Source organism: Pteropus vampyrus, unplaced genomic scaffold (assembly GCF_000151845.1).
Source record: "Pteropus vampyrus isolate Shadow unplaced genomic scaffold, Pvam_2.0 Scaffold465, whole genome shotgun sequence".
NCBI lineage: Eukaryota > Metazoa > Chordata > Mammalia > Chiroptera > Pteropodidae > Pteropus > Pteropus vampyrus.
In genome coordinates this window covers 1,130,612-1,156,534 of record NW_011889246.1, presented here as the reverse complement: position 1 = coordinate 1,156,534, position 25,923 = coordinate 1,130,612, and the positions used below count along the sequence as shown (strand labels likewise).

Below are 25,923 nucleotides of genomic sequence, written 5' to 3'. Positions count from 1 at the left end.
TTGAGTCCTTGCTTTCCTCAACTCCGGCGCCGGGTTGCCGGTGGGGACAGCGGCATCCCGTTTTGAAAGCAACCGGGAGCTCGCCCCTACCCTCATCTTTTTTTCGGTTCGGGGTCCCTATTCCCTTTCAGTCGCCCCAGACTCCTAGGGGCTGAACCTGTTCTGCAGACTAGGCTGAAGGGGCCACTTTCCTCTGCCTCCGCTTTCGGGGTGGCTATGGCCTCCTTCTCTCCTCTCTCTGGCGGCACAGACCCTTTCTCAGCCTGCAGTTGCCATCTCCTTCCTCTCTTGCCTCCAGGCCCATCTCACCCTCCTTTCTGTGTTCCTAGCCTCACAGGGCTCATCTGTCTTGTTTAAAGGGACAAAACAGTTTCCGATTCTGTTCATTTCCACTTGCAGCGAAACCCATCCACACCGTCCCCCACCCCCGCAACACTGCCCCCCTTCCCCCAATATCCGTACTGGGAGCACCACGTTTTGAGTATTGATGTGCCTATACAGCATTCGTTCTCTCTCAGTCTGGAGTTTTGCTCAGTAACGCATGTATTTGTTGGGCAAGGGGGTGGTGCAGTAATGTCAAAATCTGTTGTGATAATAAATGATCCACATGAGATCCAATCGACTGTTGAGATGGATGGAACAGTTGTAACATGTTATTAAAATGTTCCTTGTTCCTGGATTTCTTTTCGGTTTTCAAGCAATGATAATTACCCTTGCAAAGGTAACCGTCAAAATAAATACATGCAGAACCCCAGTAGGAATGTTGAGACGGTCGAAAAATAATAGGATTCATATTGTTGATAAAGGAATACAGGTTATTATAAAACCAAGGATAGTTGTGGGAGGAGAATCAGAATTCTGAAATCTTTGATCTCATTGATGGTTTGGTTTTGTATTGTACTTTTTAGTACGATTCACTTTTGAATAGGGCATATATTTCATATAGTTATGAGAAGCCTACCAAAAGACTTGCTAATCGATACGAATTGGTTCTTATATTTGGGAGACAAAGTAGAATAAGCTTAGGAAATAATAGTAGTCAGTCACTCATTATTGACCATCTGCTATATCCCAGGGACTGTGTTCAACACTTTGCATGTGTTCACTCCTTTTCAACCTCGTGAGTTAGGAATTACTATCATTTTAATTTACAGAGAAGGAAACTGAGACTCAGTTATTTGAAATTAACTTGTCAAATAGTCATAGTAACTAAATAATGAAGCCAGGTTTTAAATTCAGGTTTGTGTATGACTTCAAAGCCTATACTTAAAAAAAAAAAAAACTGTTAATGATCAAATTCTAGTCTTTTTATAATAATTACACATAATTCTATGAGTTTGTTCACGTATCTATCCAAGGTATTTGACACTTTCTAATATCTTTAGTATTAGGTTCTCATTCCTGGAATTCAAACACCTGGAAAGCGTAATTTGTGATTCTCCAACACACACAGCACCACTACCACCACTACCACCGTCACTACCATCCTTATCTTTAAGAATAAGATAAAGGCAAATAACATTGCTTTGCATAGCCCTTTGGTTTGGAGCCCTTAGGGAATGAGTAATTTTAGGTAGTTGAAAGTTTTACACCTTTAGAATTGAAAATCATATTTTGACTGTTTGGGATGGAAGAATTTTAAGTGCACTAAACAATTCTTTCTTAAACACTTAAGTATACTGAACATATTTTAACCTTCCTTAATTCTCAGAGTAGTTATCACAAATGTCATTTATTGTCCTGTGTTGTAATATGATGATTTCCTCAGAGCTTTCATTATATTTGATTCCCAAACTGTTTTGCATTTTGAGTTTACCTGTGAAACTTTGTGTTGTCCAATTCTTTAATGTCACCAAGAGATAGTTAACCATTGCAATGATAAGAGACCAGGGAAACACACTTCCAGGATTTAAGTTCTAGCTCTGCCACATACTAGGAAGACAATGGGCCAGGGCAAGGTAGTTGACCCCCTCTACACCTAAGTTTCCTCATTTGTAAAATGGGAATAATAATACTTTTCTCAGAAGATTGTTATGAGGATAAAATGAGTTAGTATATATAAAGAGCTTAGAACAAAACAGGCATATTGTAAGAGCAAGGTAAGTGTTTGCTAATATTATTGCTAGTCTGATTTTGGCCTTCGATTCTTTGGAAATTGCATTTTAGTTCTTTGAAATTTGATATTTGATATACGGTAATTACCAGTTTACTAGAGAATTAAATTATCCTAACTGGAATCCTTTGTCCTTAGCCATTCTGGGAATATGTTGATTTATTAAAGTCACTTTTATTGTGTTTTTATAATGCTATATACCTTTTTATAATGCTATATACCTTTTTCTTGGGATGTTTGGAATAGAGATATCGAATATTTCACTTTATTATATGTATCAAAATAATGGACTTTTAATTTTTGTTTGAATTTGGGGGATAGTTCAGTGGTTTAAATTCTGGTTTACCAATCCATGGGAACCCTCTCTACTTTTGAATTGAATATCAGTTATTTACACATCCATGTATGGCACCCTTACAGGTGTACTTTTGTACTCATGTTATCATGATTCTTTGTGGAGAAGTACCTCCTTGTAAAACCACCATTATACATAGGCCACACATAAAGACATCTCTTCAGTATAGTTCTCTATCCTTCTCTTTCCCTTCAAAAGGTAAAACAAAACAAAACAAAACAACTCTATCAACAAAGTGAAATAATGTTTCTTATGAAATTTACAAGGTTGATACCCATTTCAGGCATGTATGTTAAACCAGGGCCAGTTAAGAGTTGATACTGACTCCTTTGGTGTCCATAGTTAGGAACTTGAGAATAAGTGATCTGTTCTTTATTTTAATACCATTAAGGCTGATACTCATGTTAAAACTTCTTGTTGAAAATATAGATTATATTTTTTTAGTTTTTTTTTTTTTTTTGTTATTTTATTTTTTTACCCTTTTTTAGTTTTCCATTTCTTTGGCTTTTTTAGGACCTTTCCCGTTTTTTTTTAATTATCACCATTATTCATTTCCAGAATTTTTAATCATCCAAAACAGAAACTCTGTACCGATTAAATAAAACTCCCCATTCCCCTCACATTCCCCCCAAATCCGCTCCCTGCTCCAGCTCCTGGTAACCCCTATTCTACTTTCTGTCTCTGAATTTGCCTATTCTAGTTACTTCATATAAGTGTAATTATACACTGTCTTTTTGTGTCCAGTTTATTTCACTTGGTATGTTTTCAGGCTTCATCCATGTATCAGAATTTCATTTCTTTTTATGGCTCAATAATATTCCATTGTATGTGTATACAATATTCTATACTTTTGATGCATGTTAAATTATGCTTTTTAATTTTTTCATTTGTTTATTTTAAAATTTATTTACACTTAAAAACAAAAAAAAAATTCTCCTAGTCTCCACCCTCTGCCACTGGCAGCCACCAATTGTTCTCTGTATCTGTGAGTTTGTTTTTTTTAAAAAAAAATTTATTTATTTTTAGATTCCACATGTAAGAGAGATCGTATGGTTTTGTCTTTCTCTATCTGACTTATTTCACTTAACATAATTCCGTTGATTCCCATCCATGTTGTTGCAAATGGCAAGATTTCATTCTTTTTTTATGGCTGAATAATTTTCCATTGTGTGTGTGTGTAAATATCTATATCTATATCTATCTATCTATCTATATATATATATAGAGAGAGAGAGAGATATTTATTTATTTATTTATTTATCAATTTCTTTATCCATTCATCTGTCGATGGTTACTTAGGTTGTTTCCATATCGTGGCTATTGTAAATAATGCTGCAATGAATACGGCACTGAATTCCTCTTCTTCTAATAAATACCCAGAAGTGGAATTACTGGATCATATGGTAGTTGTATTTTTAATTTTATAAGGAACTTTCATAGTGGCTGCACCAATTTACATTCCCACCAACAGTGCACAAGGATTCTCTTTTCTCCACATCTTCACCCACACTTATTATTTGTAGTCTTTTTGATAATAACCATTCTAACAAGTGTGAGGATATCTCATTGTGACTTTGGTTTGCATTTCCTTGATGATTAAAAATGTTGAGCATCTTTTCATGTCCCTGTTGGTATCTGCATTTCCTTTGGAAAAATGTCTATTCATATATTCTGCCCATTTTTAAATCAGACTTTTGTTTGTTTTTGCTATTGAGTTATATGAATTCTTTATATAGTTTGGATATTAACCCTTATCAGATACGTGATTCGCAAATATTTTCTCTCATTCAGTAGGTTGCCTTTTCATTATGTTGATAGTTTTCTTTGCTGTTCAGAAGCTTTTTAGTTTGATATAGTCCCACTTGTTTATTTTTACTTTTGTTGCTTTTGCTTTTATGTCAGTTTAAAAAAAAAGAAAAACATTACCAAGACCTGTGTCAAAGAGCTTAGCACCTGTGTTTTTTTCTAGGCATTTTATGGTTTCTGGTCTTATGTTTAGGTCTTTATTTTGAGTAAATTTTTATATATGGTATAAAATAATGGTCCAGTTTCATTCTTTTGTATGTGGCTGTCCAGTTTTCCCAGCACCATTTATTGAAGAGACTGTCCTTTCCCCATTGTGTGTTCTTGGCTCCTTTGTCATAAATTAATTGGCTATATATGTGTGGGTTTGTTTCAGGGCTCTTTATTCTGTTCCATTCATCTATGTGTCTGTTTTTATGTGAATTATGCCTCTTTGTACTTTTCATTTGCTGTGAACTTAATACTTGGTGATTTGATTTGATTATGAGCCACTAGCTGAAATAATACCCGGTAACAATGTTAAACTGAAATCTGAGCATACATTATAGTGTTATTTTTTGTTCCTCACCTAACATTTAGTCTAAAAATAGTAAGGAAAAAATAATGACAACATTACTTAGTATTTCTATAGTGTTTACAGTATGCTAGGCATTATTCTAAGCACTTTACCTTTGAAGTAGATTACTGTTCTGTTTTACAGATGAAGAAACTGAGGCACAAGAAATTAAATGAATTGTTAAAATTTTAAGGCTGGTAGATGGTGAAATTGGGATTTGAATCTGGGCTTTGTGGCTCCAGAGTTGATTTATTCTGAGTTTTGAGTTGACCCTTAGATCAATATCAACTTTGCAGTGTAAATTGTTTTACCTGCCACACTCTTCCTATATCTTCTCCTTTTATATAATCTTTAAAACGGAACAGTACTTCTGAGCTTAGTAGGAAATGGAAGAGCAACTGAACCCAAACTGATGAAAGGGTAACAGGTGCCTCTCATTTGATTTGGGTGATAGCATTTTAATGGAATTCAGACTACATTTTCACAGCTGAGTTCAGATTATCTTTCTCTGGGAGCCTTGTCTTTTACAAGGAGATCCTGGAATTTTTTATGATCTCATATTGCATATATATCATGTGGGTGTTCAACTTTAGATATTGTACAGTTCCCACACTACTGTTCTGTGGGTAGAAAGAGCTTTTTGTTCATAATGTTGTTATTGACTGTCACAATAGTTTATGGCACACTTATTTTATTACTAACTCAGTACTCTGTGCTGCTTGATTTCTGAAGAAATTATTTTGAAATAGTATTTATATATACATATAGTCAATTCCATTATGATTTTTTCTTGACTTATTTTTGTGCTTACATTTTATTTCTCTGACATTTGCAAGTGATGATTTAGTTTTTTGAAACTGAAGGGAATCAGGATATGCTTGAGATATATTTTGGCAGCAAAGGAGACATCAGTTAGTTTCTTTGGCACTAATAATATCTTGTGTATGTAGCGAGTATGTCACATATTTGGAGGTATGAACTGTTTGAATAATGTCTGGTAGAAATATAACTATAGAATGAATGTTAGGGTTCTAAGGGTCCTTAGATATATCTCTTTTACCCTTTATTCAGCAGTTGGGAATCTGAAGTCTGGGGTAATTAAATTATTTGCTTATATTCATAGAGTATTATAATCCATTAGAAAAAAAAAGAATACCAACGTTCTGTGTTGTTTTGAATCATAGTTCATTGTATTCGTGTAGCATCCTTACTTGTAGGAGGGGACTCCCAAGTTTTTTACTCATCTGTACTTAATTATTATTCTTATAATAATGTGTTCTGAACAAGAGATATCACCTAAATTAGATAGTTTGCAGAGAAAACGACCTCATATCAGAGATCCAAGAGACACTTAGTTTAAATTGACAGGATTTTGCAGTTGTTTATCTGTAGATGAGAGTAAGAAATCTGTGATGATCCCCAGGATTCTAGCATGGGTAACTGGATAGATGATGCTGTCATTCACTGAGAAACCGAGAAGAGATATGGGCAGCACATATGGATTTAAAGTGGATAGAACATGGATTGCATAGACACGTGAAAAAGATTGAAGGTAGAGCTACAGGATACACCAACATCTAAGAAGTGGGAGAAAGAAAGGTCCAAAAGGTATGAAGATATAGAGGAGAGAAAGATATTAGAAATACCAAAAGAGGAGAGAATTTTAAGAATGGTATGGTAATTTGTGTTAATGCTCCAATATTAAGGGCTGGAAGAACCTAGTGAAGTTGATAACTAAGAAGTCATTTGCCTCCCCTGTGGAGTTTTAGTGGCATAGAATGGATGTGAGTAGTGAGTAGTGTACTGAGAGGGAGATGGAGTAATAAGGATAGAAAGTGAAAACAGTTCTTTTAAGGAATTTGACTGTGAGGAGAGACAGAAAATTTAGTGGAAGATCTGGCAGTAGGGACGGGTTTGGGTTCATTTGTGTTTTTTTCCCTCCTAAGAAGAGACTGAGACATTCACTTATTTCTGAGATAAAAAGAGCTGAGAAAGAGGAAGAAGTTGAGGTAGAAGATGTAGGGGGCCGAATGTTCGATGAAGAAAGACCCCAGAAAAGGCCAGAGAGGGACGATATCCAGAGCATAGGTGTGATCAGGGTATGCTGGAAAAGAGGGGACAGTCCTTCTATTCTCCTAGGGGAGGGATGGGGAGAAGAGTAAGGATAGATGTAAATAAGTTCATAGGATGGGGAAAGAATATGTGGAAGTTCTCATTTGATGGTAGCAAAATGTAGCAGGTAAATTGTTGATATTGAATGTTGATTTGGTGGGGTGGGGATTGAGGGGAAAGGTAACTATTGAGTGACTATTTTAAAATAGTCACTGAGGGGAGAGGACAGGAGTTAAGGGGGTGACTAGAGAGAGATATGAAGGGTTGCCTGCCTGGTAATGCTGAGAGTCACACTGAGGTTGGAATCTGTAAATATGTAGTGTCAGCCATTTTCGTGGTGTGTGATATTTGTTGAGCTCAGTACACCAAGTTTAGAAATAGAAATTTGGATGATTCAGTTGGTCGAGGATTAGGTTTTGATGTTTAGGCTCTAGCATCTTAAACTAGAAATGGGTTGCTCTTTCCAAACCACGAAAATGTGCATTCATGTTAAGTATGAAAGCATGTCAGAAGACAACATTTTGCCAGAAGTTGAACTTTAAAAAAGCCTTAGCGGTACATCCCATAGGTTGCTGTCTGGTGGCAAATGACGCTAAACAATCTGTGTACTCGGTCGGCAACCACACTCAGTACTTGGACAAATTAAGATTCTTCAGTGGTCACATTGGAGCAAATGGATGCCCAAAGGACTTCAACTATCATTTGTAACAAATCTTTTGATTCGGGACATGGCCTAATATCTTTTCTAATAAAGAGAGTGTTTTAGGTCCTGGAAATACCATTATTACAGTATATGCAGTGCTTAGTCATATTCTTACAATGATTTCAAAAAGTCATATGTTTTATACTACATGGTAAAATATTAATGTTATATGGTATTTGCAACATTTAACCAGCTTATGGCTCACACTTTAAAAACATCCTTTCATATTGATGTAGTTCTGTATCAGTTCTCCAGGTTTATACTTTTTCCTTAAGCATATTATCAAAGTCTCAAAGAAAAAAATGTTTAACCTTACTTTTTAAACTATCTAATTAACATGGTCCCCAAATTGTCAGTTATATGTTCAAATTTAAAAGATAATTAAGCTCTTGAAGATCTTCTAAAGATATTTAAGCTATATCAAATTCATTTTCTTATCTTGCTCCCATATGCTTTTTAGTTTCTAAGAATTTGTTGAAATTTCTTTTTATGAGAAGGATGAACTTCATACATGTTGAATTCACTACTTAGAATCTTATACTGGGAATATATTTTAAACCTTGATGAGTTGGATTTGAAAGCCATTTGGAGAGTATGGGGTGCCCAATTGTAGTGTGGAAATTCTGGACCTATCTGAAAAAAGAAATCTGTGTATTTCTTACCATGAAAGACTGGAATGTAAATACTGATAACCAAATGCTTCCTATATTTCTAAGAATCTTTGAGTTTATACTTGATCTCATTTTGCCTCTGGATGCAGCACTACTTCTGAGTTTGTACAGCTTTAGCCTTGTGACAGTCACCAAATAAATCACTAAATGTTGGTAGCCTGTCTTGATTTCTGGCTAAAGGAAGTGTAGTTCCTTAAGACAAGAACAAAAGGACCTCTTGCCCTTCCTAAGTATATAGTTTCCTATAGAGACAGAAAAGTTGTCCGTGAAGAGTAGGAAGTAGGTGGTGTAAGGTCACACAGAGGCCAGGGATTGGAGGAGGGTTAGAAAGGGTGTTTATTCCTGGAGTTGCAAAGAAAGGATGAACTTATCAACCATACTACAAGTTTCGCATGATGAGAACTTTTTGAAGATACTAAGCAGCACGAGTCCTACACAGGAAGCCCTACAGCATGTGGTTAGAGCATTTGCCAGACAGAGCCATTTTTTAGCATCATCGAACTCCACAGTGAATCATAAATAGTGCTGGTTGGAAGAACACAGATTAAGCCCATGGTTCTCGAAGTCTGATCTTTGGACCAGCAGTGCCAGAATCACCTGGAACTTGTTAGAAATACAAATTCTTGGAGCCCAGTAGTCTGTTTTAACAAGATCTTTAGATGATTCTACACGCACATCAAGTTTGAAAACCACTGGCCCAGGCAATTCAAAGTGATTGAGAACCACTTTGCCTAATTGTGTCAGAGTCACGATGTTGAGAAAAAAATGAGTAAAAACTTCATTGCATGCTGCAACATTCTTTAATCTTTATGTAGGTTTGGTGTTCCTCTTACAGAGCATGCTGTGCTTCAGAAAAAATACTGGTATCTTCACTACAGATACGAATAATGGGTAACACTGTGCTTGTAAGGTGGAGAATCTCCCCCGTTCATGGCTGCAACCCACACTGGAATCTAAATTCTGCTAGACTGTTATGGAAGGAAACTTTCACCTTGTCTCTTTTTTTCATTTTAAATATTTATTCCTTGATGGGTTTTTTTTTTTTTTTTGTATTTTATATATGCAGTGACGTGTGAGAATTCTATTTTCATGGCTCTGTGATAGCAAGAGTTGGTTCAAGTAGCTAAGTGGTTCAGAAACATTAGCGTGTATAAGAATTACCCGAACATCTTGTTTAATGTGAATTAATGACCCCTATCCCTGGAGATGCTGCTTTAGTAGAACTGACATAGTGTATTTTTAACAAGCACCACTCCCACCAGCCGGCCCCTCCCCAGTTGATTCTAGTGTATGTGATCCTTTGACCACAGGATAACTATAGGCAGAAGTAGTTGTTCCCTCTTTGCGATGGGAAAAGGAAGTAGAAAGAGGGTGATTAAAATTCTGATATCTTCAGTGTGGTTTTTTCTTTGATGCTAGGTTTTGTGTAGTGACATCCTCCATCAGCAGTTGCGGGTAAGCTCCCTTAGGAAGCTGTTTCAAACCACCCATGATACTAATAGTTCAAAATGAAATTTAACCCCTATTTCCTTTAGACAGAAGGAACAGGTGTGGTAGAGCTCAGACTCTGTCTCTGTATGACAGTCACTATTTTAAAAGTGGGCCCCTCTGCAGGCTTTCATGACTGGTGTCAGCAGGAAGGAAGCAGGGTCAAAAAAAGCCCTGTCCACCCGATCATTGGTCAGCGTTCTGCCAAGTTCAGCTCTGTTTGAGGAACAGAGCATGGCAGTAGCACCTGAGCTGTATCACACCATACCCAAGAGCTTGTAGAGAAGACCTAGCATCCTTCTTCTATCAGCTGCTTCCCACATGGAGGCCTGCTGCCTGCCATTTTCTCTACCATCTACTCCAATATTATTCTCAGATAATTTTTCTTGGCTGAATGCCAGCTCTGTTGCTCTCACTGAACATGTGCCTTTATAAAATCGTACTTTATAAAATAGAACTTTATAGAATAGAGGACATGTTCTGTTTTCTGCATATTCTGATTTCCTCATCATTTTTCAAAGTGTAGATATAGGTATATTACGCATCTTTTGATTCTTAATAGTTATATATCTATTTTAATGTATAGTAGAAAAATGTAAATTGGCAAATCAAACCCATTATTTCATGGCTATTATAAAAGGTAAGTCAGTGGTAAAGTGGACTGAAGAAAAATATTTAATAAATAACAGGTGGTGTGAAGATGGCAAGAATGCTGAAGGTGGTACATGACCCACAAGTTTGGAAAATGCTATTTTAAACAAATAAGGCTTATATTCTTTGAAATAATCTTTAAAATAATATACAAAATAAATTCTAAGATTGAAATGCTATACCATGTTAGATGTGTACTTGGCATAGTGTACTTAGCTCTTTAACTGCAACTTCCTATTCATGTTAATATGTACACCTTTTAAATAGTCCTGTAAAACACTAAGCTTATACTCTTGCTAATATCATGTATATGTGTTTGCTGAGTCTTTTGTTCCAAATGATGTAATATTTCCTATCTTCTGTAGGACACAGGTGAGAAAACTTTCTTTTTTCCCACTTTTTAAACTAACAGCTTTATTAAGATGATTCGCATACCATAAAATTCACTGTTTGAAAGTGTATAATTCAGTGGTTTTTAGTGTATTCACAGAGTTGTGCAGCCATCAGTACTGTCTAATTTTAGGATATTGTTGTTACTCCAAAAAGAATCTTATTATTATTAGTCACCTCCCCATTCTCCCCTTTTCCCAGCCCTGGCAACCACATCTACATTCTGTCCCTGCAGATCTGCCTATTCTATACATTTCATATAAATAGAATCATATAATATGTGGCCTTTGTGTCTTCCTTTCACTTAGCATAATGTTTTCAAGTTTCATCCATGTTGTAGTTTGTATCAGTACTTATTCCTTTTTATGGCTGAATAATATTCTGTTGCATGAATTTACCACATTTTGTTTATGCATTCATCATTTAATAGACATTTCGGTTGTTTTGTTGTTTTTTAAAACAATATATAAACATACCTGGGGCTTTTGAAATAGACTCTGTAGGTGTGTTGTAGAGGGCATTCATGCAGAGTGGGAGCTAGATTTCGAATACCTTGTTATGTATTCGAGGAGTCTGTATCTATCATCTCTTTGTACTAGTACAATACATTCTCCTCAGAGCTGGAGCAGAACACTCATTACTTCTTTAAGGACTGAATTTCAAAAATAGCTTCTATTAAAAATAGTATTTTTTAAAACATTTCTAGAAGAGGAAATCTTACTGAAAAGGCTGATATTTTTGTCTATATTTTCTTTTCCAAATTCTTTATTTTTACCCTACTGAACCCTGTAACCCAACTCTATTAATCCTGATCCTGTTCCCAGTATACGAATATTTATAGGCGATAATAAATTACATTAATTCTTCGAATGGAGTTTTAAAAGTTTTAATTTTATCCTAGCATAAAAAAAATTCCTGTGTGGTCTGATAAAGCCCTTATCTTTAAATATTAAGCCAGTTCTTTTTATTTTTAAAAGCTATATTAATTGAATTATACCCACAAAAATATTCAATAGTGATTTATATTGGGCTAGTGGTATGCAAAGCACCTCATGGAATAATAGCCCTTCTTCTTGCTTCTGTTGTAGTCATACCTTATTTCAACTATTGCGCTCAAATTCTACAGTGAGGATAGTGAGTGAACTTGAGTGTGACCTGGGATTATGAGGGTTTTAGAGACTGTGTCATATGAGAATCAGGTAAAAACTGAGGTTGTTCAGTTTTTGAAGAGAAGACTTGGTCAATGTCATGACAGCCCTCCCAGCCATTCAGAGCTTGTTTATAGAAGTCTTGTTCTTCTGGAGCGTGCTGGGGGGAAACTTGAGTGAAAGAAACATATATAAACAAGGCTGGTACTTTTACTGGTTTAGAAGTAGGCCTAAAACATGAATTTGTTTTCTAATTTTCCATCCTTATATACTTTGCCACCGTCTTCCAATTCCTAGAATATCTAGTTTCTGATGGTAAGAATGGTTTCTGGATAGTATTTTGCCTATTCAGGGATATATGAAACTTTATTACATCATCGTTAATACATGATTCTATGTTTAACAAATATAAACAAGTAAAGTATTGTTTGGTGTTATGCAATTTTATATAGTTAAGTTTTATTAGATCAGGATTAAAATACACCTGTTTTGGTGTATGTATAAGATTTTTTTCATAGCTATAACATAGTATAAATCACTCGCCAATAAGCAGCAGAATATGGTATTGTTTAAGAGTTGTGGGGAAGACTCTGGTGATGGTGGGTATTCATGTTCATATGGCTATATGGGGACAGTTCTTGACCTGTTTCATTGTTGCCTGTTCCATTCAACTTATGGCTTTAGGAACTTATGCACTTTGCTGTGCTTTAAATGGATGTTTTTGATCTAGGCTTAGACTGTGCTTCAGGCAATAGAGAATAGTGCTGAGAGTCTGGAATCTGGAGCCATATCATATGAATCTAAATTTCAACTGTCCCATCTAATAACTGTGAACTTAGGGAAGTATCTTAACCTCTCTGGGCCTCAGTTTACTCATCTGTAAAATGGAAATGATGGACCTACCTCACTGGATAGTGAGGAGTAAATGCAATAATGTACTTAATGTGCCTCCCCTGTCTCATAGCAAGCACCCAACAGATATTAGATGCAGTTGCCAATTGTTAATACTAAGTGTATAAAGGTCAAATCTCAAAGATTTCAGAATAGTCCAGATGAGTTCTGAATTGACCGAATCCCCAAAGGAGAAAGACTGTGGTCTACCTGGTCTCTTTAAGGTGTTCTAGATTTGTGTTGCTTGCTTGGGATCAACATGTTCTAGGGAAGTTTTGCGTGAATGGGATTCTCCTGGCTTGCCATAGCCTGGATCTGTTGCACACCTTGTTTCCTGAACTTCTAAAACGTGTGTTTGTGGGGTGGGAGTTATCTGGCATTTTTTCAGAGAAGCATGGCTGAGTGTGCACATATTTCATAGGAACGCTGGATTATCAGAGCAGTTTGCAAAATTATACCACCTTATGCTGTAGGGGAAGAGCAGTATATTTGTCTCAAGGGATATATAGAAAGGGACAAGAAAAAAGATTTTAAATTAGTGGGTGACAAAGTAGACTATATCTAAAAGCTATGAGTAACTATGCAATTTTATATGATTAAGGAATGCATTCAACAAGTGTCTGTTAAGCATTTATGCATACTGGTTAACTTTGTCTAGGAGAGAGAGTGAGGAAACGCCTTGTGTTTTATTACTGAGACTGCTTCTCAAATTCAGGTCAGGATCTTCATGTGCTTTTCCTGGTGGCTGCTTACAAGGGCTCACCCTGATTTTTTCTCCTCTCACAACTGCCTCCACCCACTACTCTCCTGGAATTTTGTTTTTCCCTGGATTGGCTACAGATTGGCTGCACTTTCCTTAGCTTTCACCTTTCTTTGTTGCCCCTGTGGTTATTTTAAGACCCTTTTAGAGTTAGAGATTTTACTGCCAATCCTTACAGAAAAAATAGAAAAGGGCTAACAAATGTCAGGTCATTTGAAGATACAGAGTTTTTACAATTATAGTTACCAATTCTAAGATAGTGCTAAGATAGTAACTGCTAAAGTTGTAATTGGAGGACAAGATGGGCTCCTGTCCTCTTTATGCTGAGCACTAAGCTCACCAAACCTATTCTCTTCTATGGACTGCTCCTCTATCTCTTCTATCCACCCTGACTCCCCCCCTCCCCACCCCCGCTGCCCCCACAAAAAAGTCTTTCCTTCCACCACCAGTGAAGATTAATGAAATCAAGAAAAAGCCATAAGAATCTTCCCTGGACTCAAGTATGTAGTTTGCATTTCTAAGGTCCTCCAGATTGGATGATATTACCTGAGATTTGTTTTAATCGGGTGTGATAAGATGACAGACATAGAGACAAACCGCTTTGAAAGAAGAGTTTATTATTTACAGTTTCCAAGAAGAGGGGCCATGCCACTCAGGGAACTCATAGAAGCACCAGCATCAAGAGGCAGAAAGACAGACGGGAAAGCATATAGGCATGAGACTTTATTGTGGTTACTGGGGGAAGGCAAAGCTGAGCTTAGGAAACTTTAGTAAGCAGATTTAGAATTGGCTAGTTTGAATAATTTCGGGGTACTCTGGGCTATAGGGGTAGTCTCTAGTTGTCTGCTTTCTTGCCCTGGAGTGATTTAGGGTAGGGGGAATATTAGCTTGGTATGTAAGAGTTAGATAAAGAGGGTGGTTGGGGCTGTGAACTCTGAATTGGTTGGTTTGCATATTAGCTAGCTCTGTAAGGAATTGTGTCTCCAGGATCAGCAAGGCCCCATGATGTCAAAGTGTCATAAAATAAATAAAATAAAATACATGATTAATACACACCCTTTCCCATGTACCTGTGCTTATCATGGAGCTTTTTTTTTGATGGCATTTTCTACTTGAATGATAACAAAGAATGGTGAAGAGGCTCCCTGTAGTCCAGGAATTTATAGTCTATCTTAGTAGATAAAGCTGCACACATGAAATAGTGACTAGTCATGCAGGGCAGAAGATTATCATGTGCCAGAAAGATCTGCACAGTGCAGGGAGATGGGAGCCTCCTAGAAACACGTAGGGCAGTGGTGAAGAGGACAGCTTTTGGAGTGAGACTGCTGGGTTCATCGGGCTTCATTTATTAGCTGTGGAACCTTGGGCAACTTTTTTAGTCCCTATATTTTCGTTTCCTCATCTGTAAATGAGTTTAGTAATGAGTACCCACTTCATAGAGTTACTGTGAAGACTGAGTTAATACATCAAAAGTGCTTAGAACAAAACCTAGCACTCAGTATTAAGTAAGCGTTAGCTGTTATTAAGGCTGTGGAAGAAAGTTTAGTGGAGCATATGGGATTGATCTTTAAAAAGAAGAAAGAGTTGGAAGTATTCCTTTGTTGGGGCAGGGGAGCATATGGGATGGTGGCTAGAAATGACGTTTGCAAAGTCAGGTATTAGGAGGTTGCTCTGATAGAATAAGGCTGAAAAACATAGGTTGATAAGAGCTTTGAATGCTAAAGAGTTTGCATTTTTTCTTTAAACCATAGAAATTCATTTGAAGCATTTTTTTTTTTCTTTTAAGCAGGAGCATATAATTGGTGCTTCAGGACTCAGTCTTGGTAATATGGTTTTGGAGACAGGAGAAGGTTGGTACGGAGTGCATAAGTCAGAGTAGATTAAGTTAACAGTAGTAACAGCTAAAATCTTTGTTTTCTAAAAAAAAAATAAAGGTATACTTCTTGCTCAGACTGCATGTTCATCACAGCTCAACTGGGGTTTCTGCTTATTATATATATATCATTCAGGGACCCAGGCTGACAAACTAGCCAACATCTCATATTTTGCTTACCTTAAGAGAGGGAAAAGAGCACTCTGGCGGGCCATGCGCCAGCAATTAATATTACTAGGGTTAGAAATGACACACTCCCATTTACAACTCATTGGCCACAACTAGTCATGTGGCAGTCACCAATTTCAAGGGTTCCAGAAATTGCTGTGCTTCTGTGTTTAAGGAGAGGGACCAGAGAGGAATAACTAAAATTACATAATCTTATGGACTACCCCATTGTATATGTGGACTGTTTTTGATCGTTATGCTGCATAACCATCCTATTTATATGGCATAAAAACATTTTGATCAAGAATGGACCACATACACAACAGTAGTCCCAAGAGATTATAATGGCGCTGAAAAGCTCTTATCTCCTTGTGACGTTGTAGCCATCCTGATGTTGTAGCATAATGCAGTACATGTCTGTGGTGATGTTGGTGTAAACAAACCCACTGCACTGCCAGTTACGTAAGAGTATAGCACATACAATTATGTACAGTGCATGATACTTGATAATGCTAATAAATAACTATGTTACCAGTTGCTATATTTACTATACGATGGCATCATTATTTTAGAGTATGCTCTTTCTATTGATATATAAAAAAGTTTACTATGAAACAGTATGCCTTTGTTTCTCCAGCAGCAGCCTCATTTACCTCGTGCTTACCTGTCTCTTGATTCCATCACTTTCTCTTGTGCTTGATTTAACCTTGTGTCATTTTATAAAGTTAATGTAACCCATGTGTACAGTGTTTATAAAGTCTACACCTGAAATTAATATAAAATAATATTGAATGTCAACTCTCATTGGAAAAAATTTTTTAAAATACCATCATCTAAAGAGAGAGAAAGAAAGAAAGAAAGGAAGAGAGAGAGAGAGGGGAGAGGAGGGGAGGGGAAGGGTGAGGAGGGGAGGGAAGGGAAGGGAAAGGAAGGGAGGAGGGAGGGAGGGGGGAGGGAGAGAGGGAGGGAAGGAGAAAAGGGAGGAAGGGAGGGAGGGAGGGAGGGAGGGAGGGTGAGTCTACAACAGTGTACATTTCACTCATCACTCACTCACTCATCCAGAGCAACTTCAAGTCCTGAAAGATTCATTCATGGTAAGTGCTCTATACATATAGGTGTACCATTTTTATCTTTTACATCATATTTTAACTACCTTTTCTTAGTTTAGAAATACAAATACCATTGTGTTATAGTGACCGATGGTATTCAGTACAGTAGTATGCTGTACATGTTTGTAGTCTAGGAGCAATAGGGTATACCATACAGCCTATGTGTGTAGTAGGCTAGGTTTGTGTATATTTGCACAACAACGAAATCACCTAACAAAGCATTTCTCAGAACATATCCTTGTCATTAAGTGGTGCATGACTGTATTCATAAATAGCACTAAAGACTGCTCACCACACAGGGAGACTCTTTTAGAATGCTGTTGATAATAGTTCAGATAGGTGGTCTTAGTTTCCGGATCAGGGTTTTGCCATCAATGTGGAGAAGAGTTGTATGAAAGAAAGAACTTGAAGGAAGAATTTAAAAGTCGATAATTGATTTGGAGGAGTTACAAAAGAGAGGAATCAAGATGATGCAAAACTTTTGGACCCAGTGGAAGGTGCTGTTGCCATAACAAATGTGGAAGTTGGTGTATATTAGGGAATGGTAGGAGACCAATCAGATGCCCTACAGCCTCTAGAGCTGTGCTTCTTTAAGAGTTCTCCACCAACTAGCACCCACCCACAAACTAGTTGGTCTGTAGGGAGATACGTATTGAGAGAGTTATCATTTAAAAACTTTTATAGTAATCGTTTTCTTTTTTCCTTTGCTATGGTTTGTTCCGATTGTTTATGTTAATTTTAATTTTAAAAATTTGAGGTTGTATTTTATATGTCTTTTTTGTATGATTTATTTTTATTATATTTTACAAGAGTATTGACCTGTAATGGGAAAAATAACTAGCCCTTTAGCACAGGTAGTTTGAGAAGAATTGCTTTGGAGATAGGTGGCAGGGACTTAAAAGATCAAAACTGGTGATAAGGAATAGAATGATGAGTTGAGTATCTGAGATGTGAACAAAAGAAAGACTTCAAGATGTTATGAGGACCCAGGACGGAGTCTTGAGGTGCACCCAGTGTTCTGCGGGCAGAAATGTTAGAGGGGATGTAGACAGTACAGTGTCCCATGAATCATCAGAGGTGGTGGGAAGTTAGTAGTGTCAGATAACCACAGAGAGTCAAGGAAAATAAGAACTGAGGTAAAGCTAGATTTGGCAAGAAGTAAGTCATTGTGAATGTTTAAAGTAAACTTCTAGCAAAGTGTTATGAGAAGATGCCAGATTTCAACAGTTTAATAAGAAATGTATGATCATGAAATAGAAGAGGGTGTAAACCACTGGTTGGTAAAGTTTAATGGCAAAAGCTATCGGGTCAAATGAGGGAAAGCACATTTTGAGTGTGGAGTGTGTGTGTGTGTGTAGTTGGAAAACCTGAGCAACTTTAAAGGCTCCTATCAGCTGAGAGGTGGGAAAGTATACGTGAGAAAGAAGAAGGAGATATTTATACTAAGGAGGCAGTATTCCATGGCCAGAAGCAGGAGTGGGGAACAGATGCCATGGGAGTGAACCTGGAAGTGAGAATGGGGGCTGATTGACGAGTAATGGTGCAGTAACCCAGATAACTACTGGTCAGAGCAAACTGAGGGCAGTTAGAAGAGGGAAAAGAGAGGAATTTGCACATCAGGTTCAAACAGGGGAAAATGCAAACTGAAGCATTACCGAGGTCCAGCACTGATGTGGTAGGCATGTTCATTTAAGTGAGCAGGGTCGCAGAAGCCCCGGTGAGAGCATTGGTAAAATGGCTTGAAATTGTGACCAAGGGTCTGGCCTAGGAAATTTTTTACTCTAGTCTAGTCAATGCTTAGTAAACATGAGTGCTGAATAACAAAGTAATGAGGGGAGGAATAAAATGGGGTCACTTAATCCCCAATCATGGTTAAAAGAAGAATAATGTGGTACAAATGGACTTAAGATAAAATTATTTCATTAAACTTATATATAATATTTAGAAACACAATCATTCCTTAAAAGTGTGAAAAGAATATAAGTATGATATTTTAGGTTCTCTAAATGTAAAATTTAAAATGTAACTCAAAACTCATACCTGTCAAAATGATGTATACTAGTTTCTAACTTTGATTCAGCCCTCTTCTAAGTATTAGAATGGAAAGAGAGCTGGGCAGAGATGCAGTGTCTATTGTTTGTGCCCACTCCTCTCTTCTCCGACCTAATTATTCTCCCTTCACAGTCTTGAACCCAGCCCTCAGGTTTTCTCTCACCTTTGCTGTTGTCTGTGATGGGCCTCTCATCTTCCAAATGACTTTGATACAGGTGGTATGTCATGGTTGCTCTGTAGGGTTGCCATGCAAAAGAGACCATGGGCATAGAGGTTAAGAATGCTCTGGAGTTGAACTCTTGGTAATCTTGGGTACTTAGCCTCTCTGAGCATATTTCTTCATTTGTGAAAAAGGGGTAGAAAGAATAAGAAGGATTGCAAGAGATTAGAAGAGTGTCAGCTACATAGTAAGTACTCATTATCAATTATTTCTTCTAAATTGATTATTTCTAATAGACGTTTTCACAGCTTTTTGCTAGTTTTAAATTTTTCATAAATGCATTTTTCTTTTTAAACTGACAAATCAGTTTATTTGCTCCTGGATAGCAGAGCTATCGGTATGTGCAAAGTCTTGTGCCTTAAGCAACATGACAAAAGCCAACGGAAGGATTAAGGGGTTACATGAGGACAAAGTCAAACTTGGTAGGAGAGGTGTACCCACAACAGGCTGTGCTATGATTGTTGACAGGTATGAGTTTTGAGTTCTTTGTCGTGTTCTTTGATGTTGCAAAACGTAACAGTTTTGACACAGAAAAGTTATTCTCTAGTTTTAAAATTTAGATATTTCATATGAAATCTTTAATTGTTAGTAGTTTCAGGAAACAAATCAATGTTTATTGAGACTCATCTCCTAATGAGGAATCAGACGTTGCAGTTCAGCAGGTAAATAACCTTTCTGTCTTCACTGGTCAGCCTCCATGGGCAAGTATGACTTCTTGAAAAAGAAGTAGAAAAGCTGAAATGTTTTTCTCTATAACTGTAATGTGGTCTCTCAGGAACCCTTTTCTGATCACTCTGCTGTAATTTAGTTTAAGTGGCACTCTAGAAACTGAAGCAAGCTCTACTTTGCAAGGAAGTAGCAATCAAAGGGATAAATTCTTTTCTCTTTGAAAATAGAGTGAAATCACTTCCAATCTGGTCTTTGCAACCCAATGCCTGCTGATACTGGGAGCATAAACACATTAGGCACCAAAGAGGAATGGCATCTGGTTGCTAAGATGTGATCAGAATAGCCAGAGTAAACACAACGGCCATTGGGGAAGCTGAATTCCATCCTATCACATCATGTTGAAGCATAATTCAGTGTATGACTATGTGATACTGATGTGAGTAAAATCAGTTTTTGTTTGCAGTGTTCACATTTAGACCTCCCCCATCCCCTTGACTGGGTATAATATATAAATCAAGCCACAGCTGACAGTGATTTGCTTTCTTTATCCGGGAAAAGGTCTTTGACTCTGATTGTAACTTGGCTTTACTGTGTTGATCTTCATCACAAGCACTTTTTATAATTCCCACAGCAACATTAACTCCAGTTGTTGATTTTTTTTTTTTTTTTGCATATACATATCACAATTGGGTCTTTCATTACATGATCACAAATTATATGCAGTCACTCGTATATGCTTCACGAAAGCAGTAAATTTAAAGAAAAGAAAGACTATTTAAAACTTGAGACCAGAGCACAGTTTATCTTATTTACAGTTTGGCTTAAAGATTGGTATTTAAGTTAATATCATACCACATGTGGTAATCCTGCAAAGTGCTACATATTTTTATTTATAGTTAAGGGACTAAAGCAAAATCCCCTTTTCATTATGTTATCTTGCATTATTTACTCAGTGATAAATGACATTGCCTTGTGGGTATGAGTTTTGCAATGAAAGAGTCTATTGTAGCATATATTTATGTGGGGGGAGGGGGTTGTTAGAGTTATGGTTCCAGAGGGGTTTTAAACTCTAAATATCCTGGTACTTGTTCAGTTAAAACATATAGCTTAATGTTGTTTTAACACTGTATTTTTACTTGAAGTAAAAGAAAAATAAAAAGGAATGAACAAAGGTGGGAAGCTTAAAGTTAAAATGCTAGAAACTAAATGAAATGACTGAAGGCAATTTTAATTTTAAAAGATTAAAATTATACCAGAGATAATGTGATCTTTTGATTGGCTTGTTTTTGCTGTTTAAAAATGACTTCAACTTTAAAAGTTTATTAACTGTTTAAGGGCACTAGTGAACAATTTCTATCAGATTGGGGAGATATGAATATGAGGAGCTCAAAGAAAAGTTCTGAGGGACTGGAAAGTTTAATAGCTGCTCAAACCTTTGAGTAGAAAACCAGTTCCATGCTATGCCAGTTTGTTCAATATTCATAAGACTTTCTACTGAAGAAAGAGCTAGATATTTTAGAGGGAGGGTTAATCTTTTAGAATATATTTGTTTAGAAATAGAAAGAAAAAATAGATGAACAAATAAGAGGACATATCAATTTTGAATAAAGTAGAAATTAGTTCAGCCTATACTCATTCAGAATTTTGGATAATTCAACCAGAAATGGGCTACCATTTTGCTAAGTATAAAAATAAGGACTTCCTAACGAGTTAATAAAATAAGATTTTAGGACTAACATATTTGAGGCAAATGTGCTCCTTTAATTTATTCAGCACTTAAAAGATATCATACCACTGTTTTTTGGGCCTCCATTATTTCTGATGAGTAGTCAAGTGTCATTGTGAGGAGAAGCCATCTGTCATTTGTGTCATTGTCACCCTGCATGTACTGTCATTTTGTTCTGCCTGCTTTCAAGATATTTTTTCTTTGTTTTTTAATCAGTTTGATTATGGTGTGCATAGGTGCGATTTCCTTTGCATTCATCCAGCTTGAGTTTGTTCAGATTCTTGAAGCTTTAGATTTATATCTCTCACCAAATTTGGAAAATTTTAACTATTTTAAAATAAGTGGGTTTTGGGAATACTTTTACATTTACCAAAGAAGGTACAAGGGTAGTATAGAGTTCCCACATACTTATTACCCAGATTCCCCTATCGTTAACATCTTACATATAATCATGGTGTATTTGTTGAACTACAAAAGTAACGTTGGTACAATGCTATTAACTATAGGTTTTCCATTAATGTTCTTTTTTTTCTGTTTTAGGAATCCAGTCTAGGATAGCACTTTACATTTTATACTCATATCCCTGAGTCTCCTCCAATCTGTAACAGTTTTTCAGAATTTATTTGCTTTTTATGGCCACGACACTTTTGAAGAGTATGGTCAGGTATTTTTTAGAATGTCCCTTGATGTGGGTTTGTCTGATGTATTCTCATGCTTAGACTGAGATTATGGATTTGGGGAAGAATACTATAGAGGTAAGGTGCCTGTCTCATCAAATCCTATCGAATGATATCGATATGACTTACTAATGGCGATAGTAACCTTAACAATGTGATTAACCTTGCGTCTGCCACAAGGTCTACTGTAAACTTGATATTTTCCTTTTTCATTCTCTAGTCTTTGGAAGCAAGTCACTAAGTATGGCTCATACTCACGGGGAGAGAAATTTCCCTCTAACTCTTGGAAGAGGTAGTATCTATATAATTTGGAATTCTTCCATAAGAAAGATGTATTCCTGAACCCCCATTTATTTTATTTATTCAATCATTTGTTTATACCAGAATAGAGTCATAGATATTTATTTCATTCTTTGGATTCTAATTCAATACCGTCATTATTTATTTTCTTTAATTGTTCCAGCTTTGGTCATTGGAAGCTCTTTTATGTTTTTTTCCTGTATCCTTTTGAGATATCCCTACTCTTTTTCTGTAACGATTCCTCCCTCCTCCGCCTCCTCTTCCCCTCCCTCACCCTTCGCCTTTGGAGGCCTATCTGATGCTCCAGGCCTATCTTGTATTTTTCCTGCCCCTTCTCCAAAGAGGCCTGGTTCCTTTTACTGGACAATGGTATGTAGAATCTACAGTCTGAGTGCCGGTTGTTTGCAATGTTCATTATTTTTTAAAGTATTTTTTGCATGGCATTCTCTTTTACCTCTCTTTCCTGGACTTTAATTATGTATGTTAAACTTTTTGATTTTGGCTCGAAAGTACCTGAAGCTCCATTCATTCTTTTCAACATTTTTTTCTCTCTGTTCTTCACATTGTATAATTTCTATATAAATATTTTCAAGTTCACTTACTCTTTCTTCTGTAATCTCTAATCTGTTATTAAACCCCATTCAGTGAAGTTTTAATTTCAGATACAGTATTCTTCAGTTCTAGAATTTCCTTTTTTTAAAATACTAATATCTATTTCTCTGCTGAGTTTTCCTTTTAGTTTATTTATATTACAGCATTTATGCCCTTAACTATAATAGTAATAACTGCTTTAAAGTCTTTGTCTGCTAATTCCAATATTTGGATCCACTCAAGTCAGCTTCATTGATTGCTTTGTTTTTGAGTATGGGTCACATTTTCTTGTTTTCTTTGATGTCTAATAACTTTGGTTTTTATCTTAGATGTTGCGATTGATACTTTATAGAAACTTTGGTTTCCTTGTGTTCCTCGGAAGAGTATTAATGTTTTGTATTAACAAGCAGTTAACTTGCCTGAACTAAAACTTCCAGCTTTGCCTTCCCTGCAGCGAGCAGCAGCAGACATTTCAGTTTAGTTCAGTTCATTTAGCCAGGAATGGACTGTTTGGTCTGTCCCGTACTTGCATAGTTCAGTTAGAGACTTGGGTGGTTTATATGCAGAATGAAGCTCTTGCCTTTTCTGAAGTTTTCCTTCTTTACAGCTACTGTCAGTCCTGAACTCTGTTTTCTTATTCTTCAGCTGGTAAGACTGCAGGTTTCAATTTGAATTTTAGCTGCTTGGCATAGCACCAGTTAGGGCCTACACTCAGGTAAAAAACTGTAAAACAGGAAACTCAGTGCTATTCCCTTCTCTCAAGTGTCTACTCCCTACAGTTTCTAACAATTTTTGCTCACTCTCTTGTGCTTTCATATTTTTTCATTGTTATCTAGAGATTATAAATGTTATCAGTGGGAGGGTTGGTCTTATATAAGCTATTACATGATTACCAAAATTGGTGCTCCCCTTCATTTAAGGGGAAGGGCGATATTAATTAAAAAAACAAATAAATGTAAAACTAATGCTGTTGTGCTATGAAGAAGTACATAGTGCTATGGGATCTATTAAGAGGGGAAATTGACTTAATCAGTGAGGTCAGGAAAATTTTCCATGAGGACATGGTGAGGCGAGGGAGAGAATTAATAGGAAAAGAGAGAGTAGAAGAGGATTCCACATATTTTTGAATGAATGAATAATATAATCCAGCTTTCTGTGCATCTTGGTTTATTTCTTGGCACATATTCTTATCCTTTCAATCTTTAATCTTTTCTCTAGGTTTCCGTGATGATGAAAGGGAATCTATAGCTATGATGCCTATAATGTTATACAATTAAGCATGTTCTGAATGGAAACTTGTAGAACCAAAGGACTTGTGGGTATGGACCATTTAAATGGTATAGTGGAGTCCTTGGCCTTCTGGTCAATATGATCAACTTAATTGTAAGGAAATTCCACCCTTCCCTTCAAGTATTTATGAATGCTATATAAAATTATAACTATAACTGTATATGTACATATAAACACACACACACACACTCTCTTATGTACATACACAAATTCAAAGCAAGAAAGAGTTATCCTAGTTGACCAAAATAGAGAGGGAATGTAAAGTTAGTATGATGGACAGGAGTCTAACCTGTCCATCAGGCTTTCACATAGTAGCTGGAGGGGAAGGGGTACCCAGCGATGGACCCAGTACATGTAGAGAACTGAAACTGAGTTAAATGCATCAAGCCAGAAGATATGAGGGAGCATTCCCTATATTAAATGGAGAAAGAAAATTCCATTACACTGTCCCAACAGAGGCAATACAGTTTGCTTTCTACTCAGGGCTATACATGGAAAGAATACCTGAGTCCTCAGACTGAAGGAGCACACTGAATCTTGAGCTGGTCAAATAAGAATAAATCCACATTTAGACATATTGAGTGAAACTGTAGAATATCAAAGATAATGAAAAATATAAAATCTACCAGAGAGAAAAAAGAGATAATATCAAGAAATGCAGATTAATACCAACCTCTTATCAGCAAAAAGAGATGTCAGAAGTAATATATTCAAGTGCTAAATAAAAATAACTCACCTTTTAAGTCTACCTTTTAGTTAAGTGATCATTCAGTAGTGAGGATGTAATAAAGACATTTTCAAACGTGTAAGTATTGAAAAAGTTTACTACTCATAAACTTCTCCCAAAAGAGTTACTAAAGATATACTTAAGTAAAAAGGAAATTGTGGCAGATCGTATTTTCCAAAAATGGCCATAACAATATCTACCATCTCACATACTGTTTTCCAATGTGACTTAGCTAGTCCCCATCAAAAGGAGTTGATGTCCCTCTCCTTGCATCTGGACTGGCCATGTGACTCTCTTTTGAAACCAACAGAATATGATAGGAGTGATATTATATTGACTTTCAATTCTAGATCAGAAAAAGCCATTCAGCTTTCAACCGATTGTTTAGCACACTTGCTCTGGTAGCTGCCAGTTGCCATATAAGATGTTCAGTTCTTCTGAGACTTCTATACCAGAGAGGCTTTGTGTAGATACTCTGTCATCAGAAAAGTCTCTTCTCCTGTTGAAAACCACAGAGTGCCATGGTCAAATTCATAAGATGCAGAAGGATTGCCCAGCTAAGAGTTACGCAAATTCCTGACCCACAGAATATAATAAAACGGTTGCTGTCTGAAGGCACAAAGTTTTGGGTTAATTTGTCATGTAGCAATAGTAACTGGAACAAAATTGAATCCTGAAGAAGGGGATGGAATATATCAATCAGTCATGAATAAGAAAGCTGGTGAACAAATAAAAATAAGTATTGACTTTTTTTCTAAGTTGAATGAGGGTTGTTAAAAACAACATAATGCTAAGATATTTGCAACAATAATACGGAAGCTGGTACGGGGGCAGGGGAAGAGGAGAGACTGATAATAAAACTTTGTAGGGTCTTTTTACT

General features: G+C 36.5%; 1 protein-coding gene across 23 annotated transcripts in view; it reads left to right on the top strand.

The window, feature by feature from the left end:
• The window catches only part of CUNH9orf3 (chromosome unknown C9orf3 homolog), a 339,317-nt gene that overhangs the window by 90 nt on the left and 313,304 nt on the right, over positions 1 to 25,923 (top strand). The gene's annotated exons all lie outside the window — the stretch shown is intronic.